The following is a 21,489-nucleotide window of genomic DNA, read 5'->3' as shown; positions in this document are numbered from 1 at the left end:
ATGCATTTCATAGACCAGGAAACATAGTTTGTTCCATCCAACTGGGTTATCAGTGATAGACATGTTGAAGTGACTTGTGCCATCTTTACCAGGATAGTAAACCACAATTAAACAGTAAACAGCTGTCTGTATACAGTACTGTGTATTCACATTAACTCTCAGTTATCTGAGCCTGGTATGGCCTGGGCCCATAACCAGTGTTGAGGTAATTCCCCGTTAGGAGAATGAGCGCCTACAGGGAGAGATATTTGAGAGTAGTGTTTGAATAATACACATACAGAACACAGATACACTGTACAGTAAATGTAGGTTTTTACTTCCAGAAAGGTTTAAGCAAAGTTCAAAATAAGCAGTCCAAAGTCATTCACAGGTAAAATCAGTCAGTTTTCATCCAGGGTTAATCCAAATATCAAATTCCAGTGTCAAAAACAGTTCAGTATCAGACTCACATTAAATCCAGTAATATCAGTCAATTAGAAGAAATGGAGCAACGGCAATACTTTCCAACAGAAGGAAACAGAGATACACTTACACTCTCTTCTGAGACTCAGACTAAACAACCCAGGTTTCTGGCTCCATCTTATGGCCGTTTGAGAAACCACACCTAATTACAGTTTTGCATTTTCTTAAAGACATAGTACGAAAATGTTTATCCTGGTTTATATATTTCTAACCCAAATACCTGTTAGGTGACTTATATTCCTAACAGAAATTAGTCACTACAATATCAGTATTGTCAGTACTGTTGTTTGCTTCTATGGATAGACTATGTCTAAAAGATGTTAATGAAGGAATGAGAGTTGTGAAAAAAAATTATTTGACAAGATGGGAATATAGAATTACAAACACAAATCCAAGATAATGCTTTGGAAAAGAAGGCTATAATGGACCTACAAAGGAAACCAACTGAATTTTTAAAATCAAAAGGTAAATACAAATGATAAACTGAAAGAATGGCTTTGAAAATGTTTTTATTGGCTCTACAAAAGAAGCTTGTTAAAAACCTAAAGAAATCTATATGATAGAATAAAAAGGAATGGAAAAGAAATCAAATCCTATAACAACATTTGATTAAATAAAAGACTATTAGAAATAAAAGGAAGTAATATAAAGTTGGTTTATTTGATCAAATTCAAAATATAACATTGTTTGCAAATATTTGCAAACCCCTCATGAACATTTTGCTGACACCAGGATTGAAAAATTGCTGTTTTATGGATTAGTTTATAGATAAGGGATGTGATATAGGATGACAAGATACCTGTGTGCAATCTTATAGAAGGTGATTATTAAATTTGTTTATACTTGAGTGATAAAAGTTGGAAGTCATTTCATTATGTATTTCTTTTATTTTTCTGTTATGTTTGTTGTGTTGTGAAGTGAAGTGATGTTTTTTTCTTCTTTTTCTTTTTGTCTGTACTTTTGAATCTTTCTTTTACCCTCTTGGTTTTCTATAAGTTTAATTGCATTAGCTTTTACTAATGTAATTAAAATTCTTAATAAAAAAGTTAAGAATGTTTTTTTAAAAATAAAGATGCATGCACCTTCCACACAACTACCATTTTATTTTTCTCATCCAATTACTTTGAATTATGTGTGATAAGGGCGGTTTGTGGGCTGGGAATATCTTAGCTTTTTTTCTGAAAATCTCCAAGCTAAACAGACAACATTCCACTGAAAGTGAACGGTTTTGTATTTTCCACACTAAGCCACTGGTCCTCTGCTTTTCCCACCATTATTTTCCTTTTGGAAGTGGCACTCTGTTTTTTTTTTTTTGCTTTTCCCCATTAACATTGATTCTGCTGAGAAACGTCAAGCCAACAGTTCCACCAGACATTGTGATTCAGTCTTTCACCAGCCGGATGATTCAACAAAGAGGTCACAGCTTTGACATTTTTTTTCCCTTTGGCTTTCACAGAATACAACACTTTCCTTTTTAAAGCACTGCTGCTGTTTGATCGCAGAGCCATCCATTGAGTTTATGCCATCTTAGTTGTTATAATGTATGTTACTCATACATTCTATGTGCAACAAAGCCAGGTTTTACACTGCTGTTATCATGCTCATTAAAGCTTGCTACTGACAGGCTTTACTTAAATAAGCAAAAGCAGGCAGAATCTTAAATTGTGATTCCCCACCCCCACCCCTTATTCCAGGAAAAGAAAACCAGCATTTAAGGAAACACAAATTTCTCAAGATACCAGAGCAACATCATTAACAAATTTATCCTGCAATCCATACCAAATCAGATATTTCTGTTTCCGATGACCACTTTCAATTATCCCAGTCTTTAATTTTGTTTTATATTTAACAAGCTTTCCATGAATAATTGTTTTAACCTTATTACTCATGCACTTGTTCCCAAAGTACTCTACGATTCTCTACTCCACCCTTCACCTCCTTTTCAAAGTCCAGAATTGACTGTTTCTATGGAAACAGGCACATATGCAACATCTGCTATTCACAAGAAAGAGCAAGAAGAGGGGGGAAATGTATCAAAAAGTGTCACTTGCATTATGTAAAATTTCATAGCTCTGAGTTACATGCTGCGAAAGAGATCCTCTGTGAATGTAGAAAATTAGAAAGGTCACTTTCACGTTAGAAAAATATTTCCTATACTTCTAAACGAATTGTCTTGAAAGTATCAGGGGAAAAAAAAATGTAAGGCTGTTAAGTCTTTGATTTTTTAAAAAATAAATACAATACCAAAATTATTTTTATTGTGTTATTTAGTTTTTTTTAAAAAATATTACTAAACAAGATACTTAATTTGTACTCTTTATTTTAATGGCTTTTCCTTCAACAACCCCTCAACAAAATAATAAATAAATTATTTATTTACCACTCTTATAGAAAATAATCTGTCTCTATGTCTGTGGGACTGGAAAAGAATATAGAGATTAACCCTCCAGATGGTCATCAGGTAGAGAAAATTAGAGGAAATTCTCCAGGATTTTTTCTTTCTCCTGTTTTCATATCATTTGATGAAAGAGAATTTGCACATTTATAATAGGTAGAACTTCCATCATATGGTCATAGTTTCTACCTTTTGAGACACATCCTTCACAGAAGCCCTTATTTATTTTTTTATTTCAAAGAAGAATTTCATATTCATGGTTAAAGGATAATATTCTACTTATAATTGCTGAGAGGTACCAGTATGTATGCCTATATAAATATCCTGAATCTCAGATAGCGGATGACTGTTTTAAGTGAAAAGCATGTACTTTATCCATTTGTTTCTTTCAGTTATTTTATTAGCATAATTTATGATTTACAGCACAATAGCTCCTCTTCTGAACAGATAGATGTAGGACTGCAGTATAAGAGTCACAAATATAGACCAGCTAATCCTCATGGAGAAGAGTTTTCTCACCAGAGAAAGCAGTGATGGAAAATATATTTCAACTACTGGATTTCCTCTAGTTGAGAAAAAACAAAACAAAACAAAAAACAACCTGAAACCCCAGCTGGTGTTCAAAGCAGCTTGGGAAATTAGAAACTTTAGCTGAACATAAGATAATATTGAAACAGAATGCTTACAATTCAGCTTATGTAAACTCATTATTTCAAGATGATCTTAATTGGCTGATCAGGCTTAGCAACAGTGAATGGTCAAATTAATGCTGAACTGTTCAGTAAAATTTTGATGAATATACTGAACATTAGTTTTGCTTAAATAACCATAAACAACACAAGTCTATCCAGGGGGTGGGATTCTATCAGTTCGCACCTATTCACTAGAACCGGTTGTTAACATTCTGAGAAGTTCAGAGAACTGGTTGTTAGAAGAAATTACTGGCCTAATCCTGTAAGGAAGGCAGGAAGGAAACATTCTGATGTTGCTTACAGAAACTGCCTCTCCGTTAACCCTTGTTACATTCTTGGCAGGACTAGACTTCCTGTCTCTGGAACTTCTCTGGAGGTTTTTTTTTCCCTCCTTTGCTGGTACTTTGCTTGTGTGGAGTGACCATTCAAAGTTACAATGGCACTGAAAAAAGTGACCTATGACCCTTTTTCACACTTACGACTGTTGCAGCATCCCCACAGTCACGAGAGGCCAGGCGAGGAGATGCGTGCCTCGATGTGAGTGATGTTGAGTTGGCCACGCCCACCGAGTCACATGACCAACAAGCCACACCCACCAAATAAGCCACGCCCACAGAACCGGTTGTTAAAAAATTTGAATCCCACCCCTGAGTCTATCCATCTTATTTGTTCTAAGTTTTGATTTTTACCTGTTTTGTCTTAATTACCTTTAGGACTCTTGGACAAATAATACTGATGCTAGTCTAAGAAAAACCAATTATTTACTCAGAAGCTATAGAAAACAAACAAAAATACAAATTTTTAATAATATTAATTACATGGAAGCAAAGAATAAGGTAGAGCTAACGTCTATTTATTTGCCTGCTTTGGGAACAGATTTTCCATATGGAGTGTTTTCCTTTCCTCTGTATTTTGCTGAAAAATTTGGAAAAAATTTTGCTAACCAATTAGGGGGGGGAAGGATTATACCTTTTTTTGTACAGATATACATTCCAGAGATTTTACATTGCAATTATTTTTCTATAAAATTGCACAACAGCATAAAGGGTGCCATTCCCATTGCTGTCCCTTGTCTGGCTATAGTACTGTATTTGCAGGGGCATCTGAAGTTGGCAAAAGGGAATCAGTAATGAAAGGTATGTCATGATATCAACCACAAACTCTGTGATTAATGGACTTCTAAGATCAGGACACAAGTGTCAAATGGTATAGTCATGAATTTTGCAGTGCATATTTCATCTTAGCAGTGAACATCACATGTTCCTTCCTAGAAGTGCTACAGAAAAAATAGTCAGTTTTTTTTTTTTACTGTAAAAGATTCCTGGTATGTTACATAAATAATAACAGTGGCTCTATTTTTTTTAAAAGGAAAAAATCAAATTCACTGGATCATGGTGTTAAATCTCCCGATGGATGCCTAGAAGTGAAGCACACAAATTCACTCCAAGCAGAAACTATTGTGAAAAAATGTTACATTCCTAAGTTTATCCTATTGCCTCAAAACACAAAGTACAAAGTACAGCTCTTCAACGTTTTTCCAAAAGATGCTGACAAAGTGCAATGTTCAATTTCACAGAAGGGAAAAATTAATAAATAGATTGGGGAATAATCATGTTAAAGGCATTTGTTTAATTTCATTGTAATTGAATTTAGATTTCCTCATAAATCTTTTATTCTGGCTCCACCTCCTTAGATGTGTGATGTTCAGTAAATTATTCTGCTTTACCACTCCATTTTCTTCAACTGTGCTTAGTTTAAATCATTCCAGATACAATCCCCAGTTTTTCTAATTAAAGAGAACATATGGTTGCAAATGTAACAATTTCTCTTTGAGATATTATTTGACAAGATATGATTGTTTATTTTAAACAAATCTCTTACTCATATAACCTAATTCCTAAGTTTCATATTGCTGGTCAATACATCATAACTTAAATCAAATCTATCAACAATGTCCTGATATATAAAGTCCTACACATTATCTGCTTTAAACAGCACGTTTCACCTGATTTCAGCCTAGGACAGAAATTCAGATTTAGAATCCCTACTACAGTTTCAAAGTAGACTTATTTTTTAAAACATAAACATAAACACAAGAGGTCAAAGAGCAACATTCTGAAGCTATTAGAAGTATATATCACACAAACAAGGAACAAAAGGAACAAAAATAGCAGGTGCTTCTTAAGAGTCACACAGCCACATGCAGTTAGCTGATCAAATATTCAACAAGGGATTTTCCCAGTTTAACTTAACTCATAGTAAAGTCATATAGTGTGCAAGTCAGTCTTAGAATTAATTCTGCAGTTCAGTTTGTTTAGCTAGTTTTTATTTAACACATTTTTAAACTGCTCATCTCCATCACAGAGGGACTGTGTGTGGATACTGGGCAGTGTTTAACATTGTTTGACTCTTCCAGGGGGCCAATAAAATTTGAGCTCTCCCTTCAATCTGGCATTTATAAAATGATGTTGATGCAACTTCTGGTGTTGTAATTTTGATCAAAACAGCTTCAAAGGTTTATTTACTCCTTTCTCCTCTCTCATCTTCTCTAGCTCCTAAAGCTGCTACTTTTTGTCCTGCAGCATACAGAGATACTGAATCTCTCTCTGTGTGTATTCCCACATGATAGGGGATAGCAGAAGGTACAGTTTAATAAGAGAAAATAGCATGTGAGGGAGATAACTAATATCTCTCTCTGAATGCTGTTTATCCCATTAGATCAGACTTTGCACAATAGTTTGCTTTTAACTTTTTTGAAAAACAAATATAGAGATCTTCCACACTAGTCTTTTAAAACAACGCCCAGACATGATGCTGTATATCACTGATACAAGATGATCATTAATCATTGTGATGGCTAGGTGGAACTCTAAATTGCAAGCAAGGAAGTCTTCATCATTGCCTTGCATCTCATCTGATTTCCTGTGATCTGTGGTAATTTTATTATCAGTTCAGAATTAAAACCCACATTTTCTTTCCACTAATGAGTTCCACATTTCAGCCACTTGCTAGTCTGCTTCCTTGGCAAAGGAAAATTAACAAAAAATCTTTAGTATTTTTGCCAAATTCACTAGATGGAAATTCTGTGTAAAAATCAATATAAATTATTGTTGTGCAATACAAATGTGGATTAGGGATGCCTTCACCATGGATTACTGTCAGCTATAACCAGGGGTGGGATTCTATTGGTTCTGTCCGGCTCTGTAGAACCAGTAGCTCTGAAGAGCAGCAGACACAGAACCAGTTCTGTGTCTGCTGCTGTTTTGGTCCACCCGCACGCCCAGGCTCTTACCTAACCTTTATTTCCTGATTTTTCAACCTCAGCTGCTCTGCGTGGCACAGCTGCGGTTGAAAAAGCAGGAAAAAGTGCTTTTTCAAATGCCGTGCACCCACGTGCAGCGCTGCTGAGCTGTCCAGGCAGCAACCTGATGATGTTTCACACGCGTAAATCACCACAAAACATAAATCACCGAACTGGTAGTTACACCGGTCGGATCCCACCCCTGACTATAACTGCTATAAAAGAAACTGCTTACACATTTCTTAAACTACAGTCCAAAGCAATTTAACTGTTCTGGAAAGGATGACTTCGGAATCAGGGATTCTCAATCTCAGCAACATTTTAATGTGTAGACTTAACTCCCAGAATTCCTAGTCAGCACCTTGGCTGGAGAATTCGATCTAACCTATAGAACTATTTCTGATTCCATTTCTGAAGCCTCAGGAGCCTCCATGTTTCTTTTTTAAAACACCAGAAGTCCCAGATGCCTCTGGAGATGTAAGGCTTGCATGCTGTCAAACTGCTTGATGAGCTTTCTACAGCATTGTAGAAAGCCATCTTGATCAGTGAGGGGAGTCCCATTTCCTTCGACCCCTTTTCATTTTTGCCAGTCTGTAAGTCAATATCTCCTCCCCTCTCCTTCCTTCTCACCAGGAGAGGAGAAAATATAGCCAGGACAGTTTTTCCCTTTTCTGTGCATTGACCTACATATCACATTATGTAAAACTGAATAATAACTAACGACTGGCCTAATTTTTGTTAGTTCAAAATTAAAGAAATGCTAAAAGATGTAAAGTTATTTATAGACATAATAAAGGCAGGTTAAAAATGTGGTATAAATAAGACATGAAATAATTGGGAGTTTTCCATGTTGTAGCTCCTAAGAATTTTTGGAAGTAGAAAGAAAATAAAAAGTTTCTTAGCTCTTTCTTAAGTCTTGTTCTGGATTTCTTAAATCTTTCCTTTTTTCAAACAATTGAAGAAACACTTAATTATTTTCATAGAAATAATTCACTCAAAAAATAGTTCCATGAAAAGGACTCTAAAAAGGCCTCAAGTTGCTAGGCATACATTAAAGCAAAATTACAAATATGGCCTGAGAACTAAACCATGGCTAACAACGAATTGTAACATACATTAAGCCTGTTTTTCTTTTTTGTTACCATTAAAAGCATCACAGAGTGGGAATGATATTCCAAAGGGAGGTATAAGATATCATGCATCATTCATCAGGATGCATCAATCCTTCACCAAAATCCCTACTGCATCATCTCACAATTCCTAAGGTGACCCTATTCAGCAGTGATGCTATACAGTATGTTTCATGGATATCCATCTGTGCTTCCTGAACCAGTATTAGAAAAAGATGCTTCTAGATTTCTCCTGAATGACGAAGACAAGGCAAAATAAGGCTGTTGATTCACATTATAAAGACTTACTTTAGAAGAATGGTTGAATGGATGCTCAGAGTTTGATTTTTATGAGCCCACTAATCGGCCCGCTAATGAAACTGAAATGATATGTTAACATGAAGATGTGAGGTAAACTTTCTTTTAACTTTTTGTGGTTTGAAACTCATGAGATGGCATTCATCCCAATTCACTACAAGAAACAGTGTTGCATTAAAATTAGATTTTTAAAACAGCTTCCTTTCATATTAATGGAGAATATTTTTATACTTGCCTGCAGTGTAGAAAGCAATATTTTGAGAAGCTGGTGGAAATGGAAAGCTACCAAAAAGCAGCCTTATAAACAATTCTTCTCAGATGTGGAGGCAATCCCGAAGGAAGGTGGGAAAACCCAGCATGGAATGGGAAGGACTAGCCCTTTATTTCCCAATGGAGTCCCTTTATAGCAATTAAAACAGCCAGAATTATCCTAATTGGAGAGCAAGGGAAACTTTTTATTTCTGAACAGCTGCTGATTGTAAATAAGATTTTTCCTTGTACCGCTTAAAGAAAAAAAAAGATCCTTGGGAAGAACCTTGTTGGCTGAAGATTTTGCCATGTTTTACATAAGTGTTTGTAATTATTGAGTCACTGGATCACAACAAAATATATCCTATGTTCCAAAAGAGTAGACTCTTAAATACTACATTTATGGAGAGGCCATTAGTACCATCTACTGTACTTATTTTAATTACAGTTGTAGTTTTTTTATTAGATAATTATCAGTAGTTTTGCTGAAATATTGTAGATGGAGCAGACCACTCCTTTACCTTAGCTACTGGGGACATATGCATTGATTTCCCTCACTAACATTTTTATATCTCATTTATCCAGCTACGTATTCAACATATACATGTGTCTTCTTAGATCTTGTGCACATATTCTCTTAGTGTATAACTAAACCCTGTTCCCATGGTATGCCTACATTTAATTGGTTCATTGGGGAGATAGCATGTTATATGAACACACAATTACAGTAGTTGGGTTATCCCTAAGGTGTTTAATTAACCCAAAACAGAGACAGACATTCCAAAAGAAGCAAATATCTATAGCTCCGGCTTGGACAATTGAGTCCTTGGTGCTCTCTGGGCTCTCACCAAGAACTCCACAGATCCAGACATGCACAGTATTAAATTAATTCTACACAATTAGTCGTAGAGTTGGATATGATTGAATGGATATCCTCATTATCATCATCATCATCATCATCATCATCATCATCATCATCATCATCACATCATCATCATCACATCATCAGTAAGCCTCCAGGAAATTGCTGAAAAAAATAGTACAGAATGAAACAAACCTTAGCAGAACACATGCTAAGTTTTGGCAATACAGAACACTACATCCCAAACTCTACAGAGTCTAAGTCATGCTTACTGCTGCCTACTTAATATAACCAGGCTTAAGCACTCATGGCATCTGAAACATTAACTGGAGAAAGTAGGTAATGGTTCTCCATTCACCAAATGATGGCTTTTTAAATATATTTGTCTCAAATCAATTCCCAAAAGAGTGTTGAAGAAATTCTCCATTTTGTTTCATGAAACCAAATCATGATACCATGGCTCTGCACTGGAATGGTTCTTTCTCTTGCTTGTTTTGTCCCAAATCCAGTTTCCTGTTTGCTATTCTTGCAGTAAAAAATGTTTATTTTTTTTTTAATCCTGAATGTGCACTCACAGAGGTTGCCAGGTTTGAGGCATGAAGATAAAGCAGTGCTCTTTATATTGCCTTGCAGCAGAGCAGTAATACATACCACACACTGTGTTTAAATCCTTGGTTTATGAAAGTAAGAATAATTTCTACTTTGTGGTTCTTTTGACATTCAAGTGGTGTTTCCTGAGGGAATGAACCAGCCAGCAGAACATTTTCTCAGCTTCTCATGGTTTCACAAACTATACACAGCTCTCAGGGAAAATTGCTAGTGGTGTAAAAGAGAGGCGAAAAATGGACTAAAATTGCTAGAAAGAAGCATAGTTCATTTGACTCTGCTGGCTGCCATAAAGGCACCATATATTTATGAAAATAACTGCTTGAGTGTTGTGATCCATAAACAAAACAAAATCCATACCCACAGTAATTGGCTGAATGCAAAATTAAATGCTGTAGTCCAAATGAGAAGCCATAAATTGGTTTTCTAATAAAAGGAAAGAGCAAATAAAGAAGAATTACCAAGTCTGTTTTAAATAATTACAGCAGAAATGCACCGACCACAAATTGAATCTTACTATACTTGTACTTCACTGAAAATGTCAAGTTCTGATACAGAGCAAACCAAATTCATATTATGTAGCTGGTTAGCATATAATGTTGTAATGATTTCATATTTCTGAATAGAGGGTTGGAAAGAAGGAGTTATTTAAAACATGGAGGATGTAATCAAAGCTCTGTCCATTTTTATGCACTTATGAGATCTCCAGACCAAGGAGGGATATGCTATGTGAGATTACTGAATTTATTTCCTGTAAAATATATTTGTGTGCTTTGTTTTGAGTCATCCCAACTTCCTACATTTTTTAAAAAATCAATATATTACTGAATTAATCCAGAATACAAATATAGAAAGGATCCTTTGGATATTTCTGTATCCATAGAAGATGATGTGTTTTAACATGAAAAATCATGTAGCCAATTTAATACATTTTTATCCAGTTTAGGCACCCTCAATTGGGATTTGAATTCCCAATTGTTAGAAATCATGGAACTGAAACTTGGAAGTCATTCAGTTTGAAGATGATTCTGGTTAGGGTTTGTTGGAGAACCTTGACTTTGGAAAGCTCTAATAAGAACTTTGGGTTACTTTGCACATCTATTAATTTAACTTTTTAATTAATTAAATGCTGATCGCATTAACTGAGTCCTTGGAGTCATATAACAAGGTTAATTTTGCTTACACAACAACCATAAAATAATTCTTCAGAATTCCAATTATTGATTGGATCTTTGTAGTGTTTTGGATTGATGAATTGGTTAAAACCTAGTATTTGCTCCAGCAGAAATGGGAATTTATATTTGAAAGCCTTTGGATATTTTAATTGACGATGGTTCATCTTTTACTTATGAAAAGAAAAAAGTAGAGAGTTTGAAAATTACTCTGAATTCTAAAGTCCAAAATCACATTCACTTTTGCACCTAGTAAAGATTCACTGTTCATTTTAGGCTTAATACAAAATGATTATTTTCCATTGTACTGATTTGAGATATGAAACATGAGCTGAAGAATTTTCACTTCTGATCTTAGCTTAGTCATGAGCTTATTGGATTGCCTAATGCAAATTTCTGTATTTCTACTTCTGACTCATATTTGCAAATTATGACTATAATAGTAATTCTTGCAGTAAATGACTAAATGAAGTCTATTAAGGTCAGATCAAATGTGTTCACAATGAAAACTAATTTCAAAGAGGATATAAACAATATGATTATATTACAGTACAACAACAAGACACTGACTGAATGCAGACATTCATCTTAGATGACCAACCAAGCAGATAAGATAGATATGTATGAATGTGTATGAAAGAGAAGACAGGTAGATATAGATCTCATCTGACCTGCCTTTGCCTTCCAATTTTTTCATAATGTCTAAAGTAGAACTGTACTTGCCTTTATCTAAGCTTTTCTTGCCTTTTTCTTCCTCACCTCTTTCTGTCCCCTTCCTTCCTTCTTTCCTCCTCCCATGCCTCCCACCTTTAAGCATTTCTTTAGATCACATGGCAGACAGAATTTGCCTAATCTATTTTTCACAATATTGGTTAATTCTGTTGTCCACCGCTTTTAAAAAAAATACCTCTGAATAGGAAATGAAGTGGTTCAAAGAGAGAGTTAGATTTTTTTTTTATGTGCAAGTGTAAATCTGAACTGCATTACTATGTTTAAAATCTTCATAGTCAGCTGCACAGTACAATTGAAACACAGCAGTTATGGCCAGCTGTTAGAACACGAAAAGACAAGATAACTTGTTTGCACTTAGGGAGCTAAATGCTGAGAACATGGAGAAGGGAAGCAGAGAAACAACTAATTGAACATTTAGAAACCCAAGCAATGTCAGAACAATAATTTGGTGTGATGCCTGAATAGCACTGTCATCTTTCATTTGAGGAGTGAAAGGAGGCATGTGATAACTGCAGAATAGGGCAAGCTGATTTAGACAGCAGCAAAGTACTGTTGCCATAATAATAGCCAACTGCAAGCCATCTCAGTAAGGAGAGTCGTCTATGAAAGAAAGCATTCAAGTGCTGGCCTAGTTTTTGCCAGCTGGCTTATGTGTACCTGTCATCACAAAATTATATATAACACTCAGAAATATTGGAAGTATGGATTTTTCTATATACTGTCGAGTGGTAGCTATACGTGACTAGTTTGCCAACCCATGCCTAAGGAGGTGGAGTATTTTTTTGTTTTGATTTGGGATTTTTGGTGCCTTCAAACTTCTGTTCACTCCTGATGACTATCTGGACAACTTTGTAGGGGTTTTGTGGCAAGATTTAAGAAGTGGCTTGTCATTACCTGTTTCTTAAGGTTAAGAAGAGGAACTGGACCAAGGTTCATCTTGGCTTTGTACTTAGGGCAAGACTAGAACTCACAGTGTCTCAATCAAACTATGCCAAATTGTTGAAAGTGACATTAGAAAATGAAAATGAGCAGATGCATAGAATCACAGGATGTATAAAATGGTAGGGACAAATTTATATCAACTTTGGAGAATTCAGGGATATACACATAGTACACTTAGTATCTCTTTTAAAAACAGTGACTTTTCCAGGTCTCACTTATTAGTCCTGTGGACTTAGGAAAATATGGATTTGACTGAGTAATTTAGTAGATCTATTTTTTAAAAAAATGTGCCTAATTTTATAGTTTAGTTTTATAGTTTAGTTATGATGTCTGAAATTACGGGCATTTTTGGAATTCAAATACTTGCTCTATTTTATTTTTTCCAATTTGTTTAGAATAACTTTTAATGGTTTTTGATCTGTTCTATAATCTATAATTCTATAATCCCGGAACACAACTGTATGTAATATTGGTTAGTGACTATTAATAAACATATTCATTTATTTGTTTGCATTTGCATTGAAAAGGCAATAGGAATGATGATTTTGTTATTTGGATTTCTGTCCTCTCCTCTAAAGCAATCAACCAATGGAACAGCTTGCCTTCAGAAGTGGGAGCTTCATCACTAGAAGCTTTCAAGAAGAGACTGGACTACCATCTGTCAGAAATGGTGTATGGTCTCCTGCTTACATAAATAACATTAAGCAAAATGGTTTGGTTGAGATCAGCATATGTAGGATTGATGGGGTAGATTGTAGGGATGACACCGAGAAATAATTTTATCATATTTTATTTATTTATACATTATTGTATTTTATTCCAATTTCATTTTAAACTGTATTTTATCCAATTCCATTTTAATTGTTTTTATCATATTTTAGTAACAATTTGTGTCTGGAACTCTGCACTTTGATATGGCCCAAGGGCTAATCAATAAAGTTAAAAAAATACACACCAAAATATGACATAAAAGACCTTGTCAATTTTTTTTCAATTATGCCAGGAAGGTATCTTGAAGAAAGATTAAAAGAAGTTTTTAAGGAATTGCACGTCCTTCCTTTTTACTTTTACTACACACACTTATTTTCTGTACAATAGCCCAATACCACTTTGACATTTATTTTGCTTTTACTGTACTCCTACCCAAATCCTCCTTGTTCTGTTCTGCATTATTCACAAGTCTCATTATGAATTTTAGCTGTTCTGATGTCATCTCTACAGATCTCAGATTGTTCTCTTTGGATATAAGCCCCTGTTTTCATTTCCCATCCATTTCCTTTAGGCTTTTAATTTTGATGGTAGTTTCAGCCGTACAGGCTTCTAAAATCTTTTCTCATTATTTCTTTTCCTGAATATTATTTGTGATTGTGGTTTGGGTACTTTGTTTTTCGGAATATCCCATTGCTCTTTGTTTCATTTATTCTTTGGAATATTATGTATCATGTTTGAAGTTTCCTTGTTGTGCAATTATTATTTTTTCTATCAACTGTGATTTATAAGATAAAGTTAAGTCTCTAATTGATAAACAGTAGTTGATTAAAATTATGACTTATTCACAAGTAATGTTACAAAACATGGTACAATTCTTGTTTCAATGATGAATAGTTTAACCTTAAACACAGTTGAATTTTATGACAGCCTTTGAACAATATTATGGTAACAGCTATAAAAACATTTTTCAAAAGGTAATATACCCAATATTGAATATAATAGAGTCAGGATTTCACCCTCTTGAGAAACAGATTTGATTTCTTTTTTAAAGGTTTGAATAGTATCGGTATTTTCTCTGTGACTATTACTTACTATTGTTTTCAGGATATATTAGTTAAAGCAATAATATTATTTTTCATGATTAGTAGAGGGCCAGATGAAATTTAACACACAGCAAAACAATTGGTTAGCATTTGTAAGTAATGACAGCAGAGGGATACATAAACTTAGAGTTACATTTTTCCAAGAGGGGGTGAAATTGATGGTTTAGGTTACATAGTTCCAAATATTTAATCTAAAAAAATTATTGGAAGGCAAAATAGGAAAATCAGGAAAAAATATTGTGTGTATGTGTGTGTGTGTGGGGGGGGGGTGGAGTGGCATGACTCTATATAAATATTTTTCCCTCTGTTGATTCTCATTTGCCTGTAACCCTGCAGTCTGAGTTTATCTTGGCCTAAAATGTTACAGTAATTTCTCACTCACTGCTCCTTAGAGGCACAGGCAGCTGTCTAGCCAGCAATTTGAAGGAAAAAAGTGCAATATAGAATATGCACTTGAGCCTGCTGAGCAAAAGAATCTCAGAACTAACCTCCTGCAAGTTCATCTCTTTGTCAGCAATCTTAGCCAGCAGTCTGACAGATCAGCATCCCTTATACATTTGTCCTATATATCTGATTGTATGCCATTTACAACATTATAGAAATGGTGATTGATCCATACTTGGGCACCTCTATATACTCAGCCACTTTCAATTAATGGCAATACTGGTTTTCAAGTGGCAGACTGACTCTTCAACCTATATGTACTGGAAGTGCCATAGGTTCGCCATCACGGCCCTAAGCATTACAGCAAATTAACTGTACTAGCATTAAAAATGTCTATGTTTTTCATGTCACTTTTATTCAATGCCCAAGTCTTGCCACAGGAAAGACCATATGGTTTTCATCATTGTTGTCATAAAAGTATCCTTATCCTTTGTTATCATTGCCTTCCTTTTCAAGATTACCTCCTTTGTTTGCTCCAGCACTCTGTATATAATTATCTTTTTTTTTTCTATCATCTTTACTTCTTTTTCAATAAAGAAACATGCAATGGTAAACATGCTATTTTTACCATTGTCCTTTTGATATTTAATGTTAACTTGTTTTTTTTTTTACTTTTTCTTTTGATATTTATGAGTTCTCCTAAGATTTCATTATCTTTTGACTAACAAAGTGGTTTTGTCTGTTTATCTCAAGTCAGCTTTCCAATCTTCTATTTTGATTTCATTTGTTGTCTTTTTCAAACTTGCAATTATTGTAATAAATTTGCTGTAGTTATATGGATAATATGCATGCTTGTCTTACTCCCTTTCCTATTCTGCACTATTGTTTCTCCTTTTTAAGTTCTTATGCTATCTTTGGTTTTATAGAAGGTTAATTCAGTTATACTCATTCACCTTTGTATGTTTCACATTCTTTTATGATCTACATAATCAAAGGCTTTGCTGCAGTCAATAAACCAAAGGCAAAACTCACACTTTGTTGTTCTCTCTATTACCTGTTTTATGCTATTATCTTATCTTCTACCTGACTACCTTTTTTTGAAATCTGTCTTTTCATTTAGCATTTCCCTCGCCATATAGAGCTGTAAGGCTTTTCATAACATCTTAAGTAAAACTTTGTCGGCATGAGGGATTGATGCAATGGTTTTATACTGTAATTTGGAATTCTCTTGCATCTCACTCTTCAGTTTAAGTTTCAACACCAGTCTTTTCCAACCTCTAAGCCACATATTCTTTAATATATTTGTTGATGTAAACCTGTGGGCACTTTAGTTACCTCTCCTCCTGCGGCTTTGTATAGTTCAATGGACATTTCACCTTAACTCTTTTCTATCTGATAGCTGGCATTTTACCTGAAGGACATTATTTTCTAACAGAGTCTTTATAAATGCTTTTTCTTCCTCCCAGTGTTCTTGTTAGTCTATTCCATATGACAAGTATTTGACAATAATTTTTAAATGTTTGTTTTTATTAGGTCTCCTCCATGTTTGGATATTCCACCGTAGCTGTACCTGTTTCTACGATTTCTCTAATCTTGGTAAATGCCATTTGTGGTTTTCTTTTTCTTGTTATTTCCTTTACATGTTCATATTCTCAATTGATTTATCATTTCTTCTCATTTGATGCAGGATATTTGCATTCCATTGTCAGATGTTCTCCTTCCCCAAGGCTTTAATTCTCTGTGTTTCTTTGGCTATTTTGATAGCTTGTGCTGAAATTCATCTATCTTTTTTCATAGGCTCTGTTTCTTTTCCTCTAGGCCTCAAGGTCTCTTTTACATAGGTCAAGTTGCTTAAATACATCTTATATTCTGATTGTATCTTCTTCTGGGTTATTCATTCATTCTGTTTGTATACCAACTGGTAAATTTGTTGAGATTCCCAATGTTTAATATTATTATACACATAATATTAAAAAAACAACATAAACAAATAAAATATATTTAACTAGAATATTAAAACAATTGATTAATATATAACAACATCATCAACCACAAAAATTCAATCTAGATAACATTCTACCAGTGCACAATTGTCCACATTTAACCCATGTATTTAGCTCCAATAATGCATGGGCTATGCCACCATTTTTTCCTGGAAGTCCTTGACTCTGGATTACTGTTCTCTAACTTCTGTTTCCTAATATGTAGTCAACTTGATTTAATTGCCAGGGAATCCAATTTCCTGCTATATATCATCCATAAAAAACAGACACCTGAGTGATTAATACCACAGAAGCGAATCAAATAAATAGTTTTATTGTTACAACCCATTCACCTGCCTTGTCCAGGAATTACAGATACAGACCTGAGAATTCATTGAACGAAATACAGCATGTCTATTTAGGATTTGGTTCTTTATTAGCAGGTTGGCAAGCACTTCCTTCAGTGGCTCTTAAACCTATCTTATAAGGCAGAGCTTCAAATCTGCTCCCAAATCTTCCCTGGTGGGAAAGGTTTTTGGGGGAGGCAAGTTCCCTTATTTGTGGAGTTGGATTTCTACTTGTGAACATTTTCAACATTTTAACTATATTGTCAGGAAATACAAACAGTATTATACAGGAGCATTAATAACTGTAAACAATGCTAAACTATTGAACTCAATGGGATGTGTCTCTTAGTATCCTGCATGAAGGCTTATTCAGAATAGCAATCCATTCTGCCCAGTACATGCAACATACTTTAGGTTCATAAAGATATCTTACATTTAAAAAGCATATTACCTGTTTAAATAAAATCACCTGTACCCTTTGCTCCCCTGGCAGCAAAAACTCTCTGATAATTACTTATCTGGCTGCTTGATCTTGCCTTATGAGTACAGTAGGGCCTTCCTTCTACTTTTCCTCTTCTCATTCTTTTCCTGGATTCTTAAAGCTGCCTGTCCCCCAAAGCTGATTCCCTTGGATGCCTTCTGTCAGATGATACTTGCCAGCTATTTGTACATTGGCCAAGCTGATAACCTACCCTCCTAAAACCTTTGGACACATCCTAAGATGGTATTTTTAGCACAGTAAGGAATGGGACTTAAGATGAGCTGCAGAGGTCTGCAGAGTTAGCCCTCATATATATTGAGCTTTTTTTCCTTTACCACTTGCTAAATCACAAACAGTCTTTCTGCCAAAAGTGGATGGTGGCCTCTATCTTTGGGTATAATTTCCTGCTACGGAAGCTTAACAGAGTAGTCGCAGACTGTTTATGTGTATTGCCTTTTAGTTGCACTTCTAGGATCTGTTACCTATTGGTCCACTCTATTTAAAATTATATTTTACTCTGCTAGTTAAGGATGGACAGTGCCAGCATATAACCCTTAGTGCCCAGAAATGAAAGTTATATTCAAGAAATTAGAAATCTTCTGAAAATATACTTTTTTCCCAGAACCAACTTCTAGAATCAGTTGCCCATTGATTAACTGAACTTTAAATATTTTTCACTCCATAAAGTTAGCTTCTGATGGTCAAAAGTGAATTATATTCAAGTCATGAGAAAATCTCTAGGAATTGTAACTTTCGCCATAAGCAAAGAAAAATTCTGATCAAAGCTGGACAGCATTCAAGAGCACACTTCTTGGAGAGCTCAAATTTTGTAATTCCTATAATAGGCTTGCAGAAATGTGCTCTAATTAACAATCCTTAATCCTCTAATTAATCCTACCAAAAATCTCCTAGATGTTGCTTTTATATCTTTGTAAAGGTCTGATAATCCTATCTTTTTATTCCTGATTGACCCAGGATTCATAATATGCTGACACTTAATATTAAGATTCTCACTCTTAAAAACCACCACCTATTATAGTATTCCAGGCTGACAATTGACTTTTCTCTCTGAAACTGTCTAGGATCAGTATGCAAAGATACTGTTAAAGCCCTTAGATCACATCTCTACAGTTTGATTCTCATTGGTGATAATTACTGATGAGAGGTTCAGGGTCCCATCCAATCTCTATAAATTCAATCCATCAACCTCTGATTCTTCCACAAAGTTTTACTAAGCAGTTGACACCATCTTACATGTTATAATTAATACTGCTGTAGTATTTTTATGAAGCAAGAATCTATGTTCAAGCATTCATTTTATTCTTCATTCTTCATTTTTTATCTTAATTATATGCAGTGCCAAGAGTTAATAGATATATAGTGTTCTATATTAGAAGTTCCCAATATCTGGTCCACGGACTGGTACCAGTCTACAGCCTGTTGGGAACTGGATCACACAAGCAGTGGGTTCGTGCATGAAACCATCCCTCCCACTACTACTGCTGCTGTCAATGCTAACTATCCACACAGCCAGAAAGGTTGGGGACCACTGTTCTATAGCAATTCAGAGCAATGTGTAAAGTGTGTAACTATCATGGGCATCTTATATCCTGCTTTTCTTTTCATTTATCTTTTTCTCACTGAGGAATCTGAGGGAAACTTTAATATAGTTTTCTAAACTAACTCTGCTTTTTCCAAACTAGTTCTTTCCTTCTTAATCTTAGCAGCTAGTAACCTTGATGCCAGAAGTTCTATCAGCAAAAAAATTTGTATCCAGTTATTATTTCCCACACCCTGTAATTTAGTTCTGTCTAGCAGGCCCTGGGAGCAGAACCATTACTAAAAGATTCCTTAGTCCAGGAAAATGAAGAAACATAAGAAAAAAGATTCAGAATAGCTCTGCCTTCATTATGCTAGGTACAAGTTGATTTGGAGAACTGTTTTGGCAGGCTTTCAAAATTCTGTAACATTACCCTACCAGCAAAAAAGATTGTTCCAGAAATCTAAGTGTTTCTTGAATCTGCCAGCCTTGCACAGCTTGACAATTTGAAACCAACTGGGTTTCACACATGTGACCATTCTTTTCAGAAAATGATTCATATTTTTTGGGCAAATGTAATATCAGTTGGCTCATAAAAATTGCTTCAGTCTATTCATACAATCTTTGGTAGCATAAAAATCAGGACTTTATTGGCATCAGATGTTCCCAATCACAATAGAAGATCTAATAATGTCATTTTTCCTGGAGAGCCTCGCACGGGAAGGACCATTTAACTGCCTGCACATCACGGAAATGCTATGTACACCAGTCACTCTGTTTTTCAGGTAATATCTGAAAGGTATCTGAGGATAAAAAATTGCGTGGATTTGCCCAAGTGAACCTAAACTAAGTATCTGTGACAGTACTGATTAGATTATTAACTGCAAACACCAAACTACAGCAGGTTTGGGAGATTATGTCCACGAAATACCTTGTAAAATTGTTGCAGCAAACAAGGCAGATTTCAGCATCCAAATATATATTTGGTTTAGCTTTTCAAATATAAGCTAAATAGCTTCTCTCTGTGTGTCCAATCCTGTAATTCCCATTTTTGAGGCAGATTTCAGCTCAAAAACTTACAAATACATGGGACTTATTCCCAGAGATTTTCAAGTATGCCAAATCTGCTGTCAGGGAAGTATATTTATAGAACAGAAATCCAGTTCTCCCACATCTCTCTTCATAATCCTATAACCTCTAATTTACTCAATGAGGTTCAGAAAGAGACAAATGATATAAATTGTTAAACAAGGCAGAGTTCCAAAAAAAATGAAATGCTATGATAACAGTGAGCAGATTGTTAACTCTCCTAAGAGATGTTAAATGGATTACATTCCATGCAAATCAGGAATCTACAGATGCTGACATATCAATCAATCTTGCTGAGGCATTATGGTCATGAAAATCCTGTTTATTGTAAACATCAAGATTATTTTACTGTATTTTAAATAAATACCCACCTGAGTGCCCCAGGGTAGAAAGGCATGGTACAATTTTAAATAACATAGAAATTTATGACCCACCTCCTATAGTTAGTTGACTTTATGTAAATCTTGATATTCCTTTCCTCAGATACAGAATGTTGTACATGATCTGCATATATTTACAGATACATGCATTAGATTGTAATCCAGATACTCCTTTTGATTGGGTTCACACAAGCTGTGCTAGTTTTAGCCAAGTGGAGGTAAATAGCTGTGGAATTATGGCTAAAAATGTTGCCATAAAGCAGGTTATTTTCTTGAAATTTCTTCTGCCTTCTTCTAATATATATTGTAAAAATCTCAAAAGAGGGATATTAAAATATAGCAATGGGGTAACAATAACAACATCCTCGATGTTGCATGAATAAATATCCCTTGAATAAAAAGTAGGAGGAGACTTATTTTAATGTTATAAGTCTAAAATATGATAATGTTTTGAAAACAGTTTGATGGTCTCATGTGAAATTATCCCAAATAAAAGGCTATCTTGATTCCTATGCTGTTTATTTTAACAAATCCTTGTTAAGTAGTTAAATATAATAAATCCACCTGAAGGTACAATTTTCACCACAATTCAATAAAAATAAGCCCTAGACATGAACATACTCTCATTATCT

At 34.7% G+C, this 21,489-nt stretch overlaps 1 long non-coding RNA gene across 1 annotated transcript in view; it reads right to left on the bottom strand.

Annotated features, from left to right (window-relative positions):
- Positions 1-17,990, bottom strand: part of LOC148132502 (uncharacterized) — a 43,103-nt gene extending 25,113 nt beyond the window's left edge. The window contains exon 1 of the long non-coding RNA XR_015747354.1: positions 17,819-17,990. This is a non-coding gene — a long non-coding RNA (uncharacterized LOC148132502). The remainder of the gene's footprint in view (positions 1-17,818) is intronic.
- Between the last annotated feature and the right edge of the window lie 3,499 nt (positions 17,991-21,489).

This window comes from Notechis scutatus, chromosome 2 (assembly GCF_049901735.1).
Source record: "Notechis scutatus isolate UNSWTSFEM ecotype Mainland chromosome 2, rNotScu1.2, whole genome shotgun sequence".
Taxonomy (NCBI): domain Eukaryota; kingdom Metazoa; phylum Chordata; class Lepidosauria; order Squamata; family Elapidae; genus Notechis; species Notechis scutatus.
Note: the sequence above shows the minus strand (reverse complement) of the source record. Positions and strands in the feature narration are given on the sequence as shown.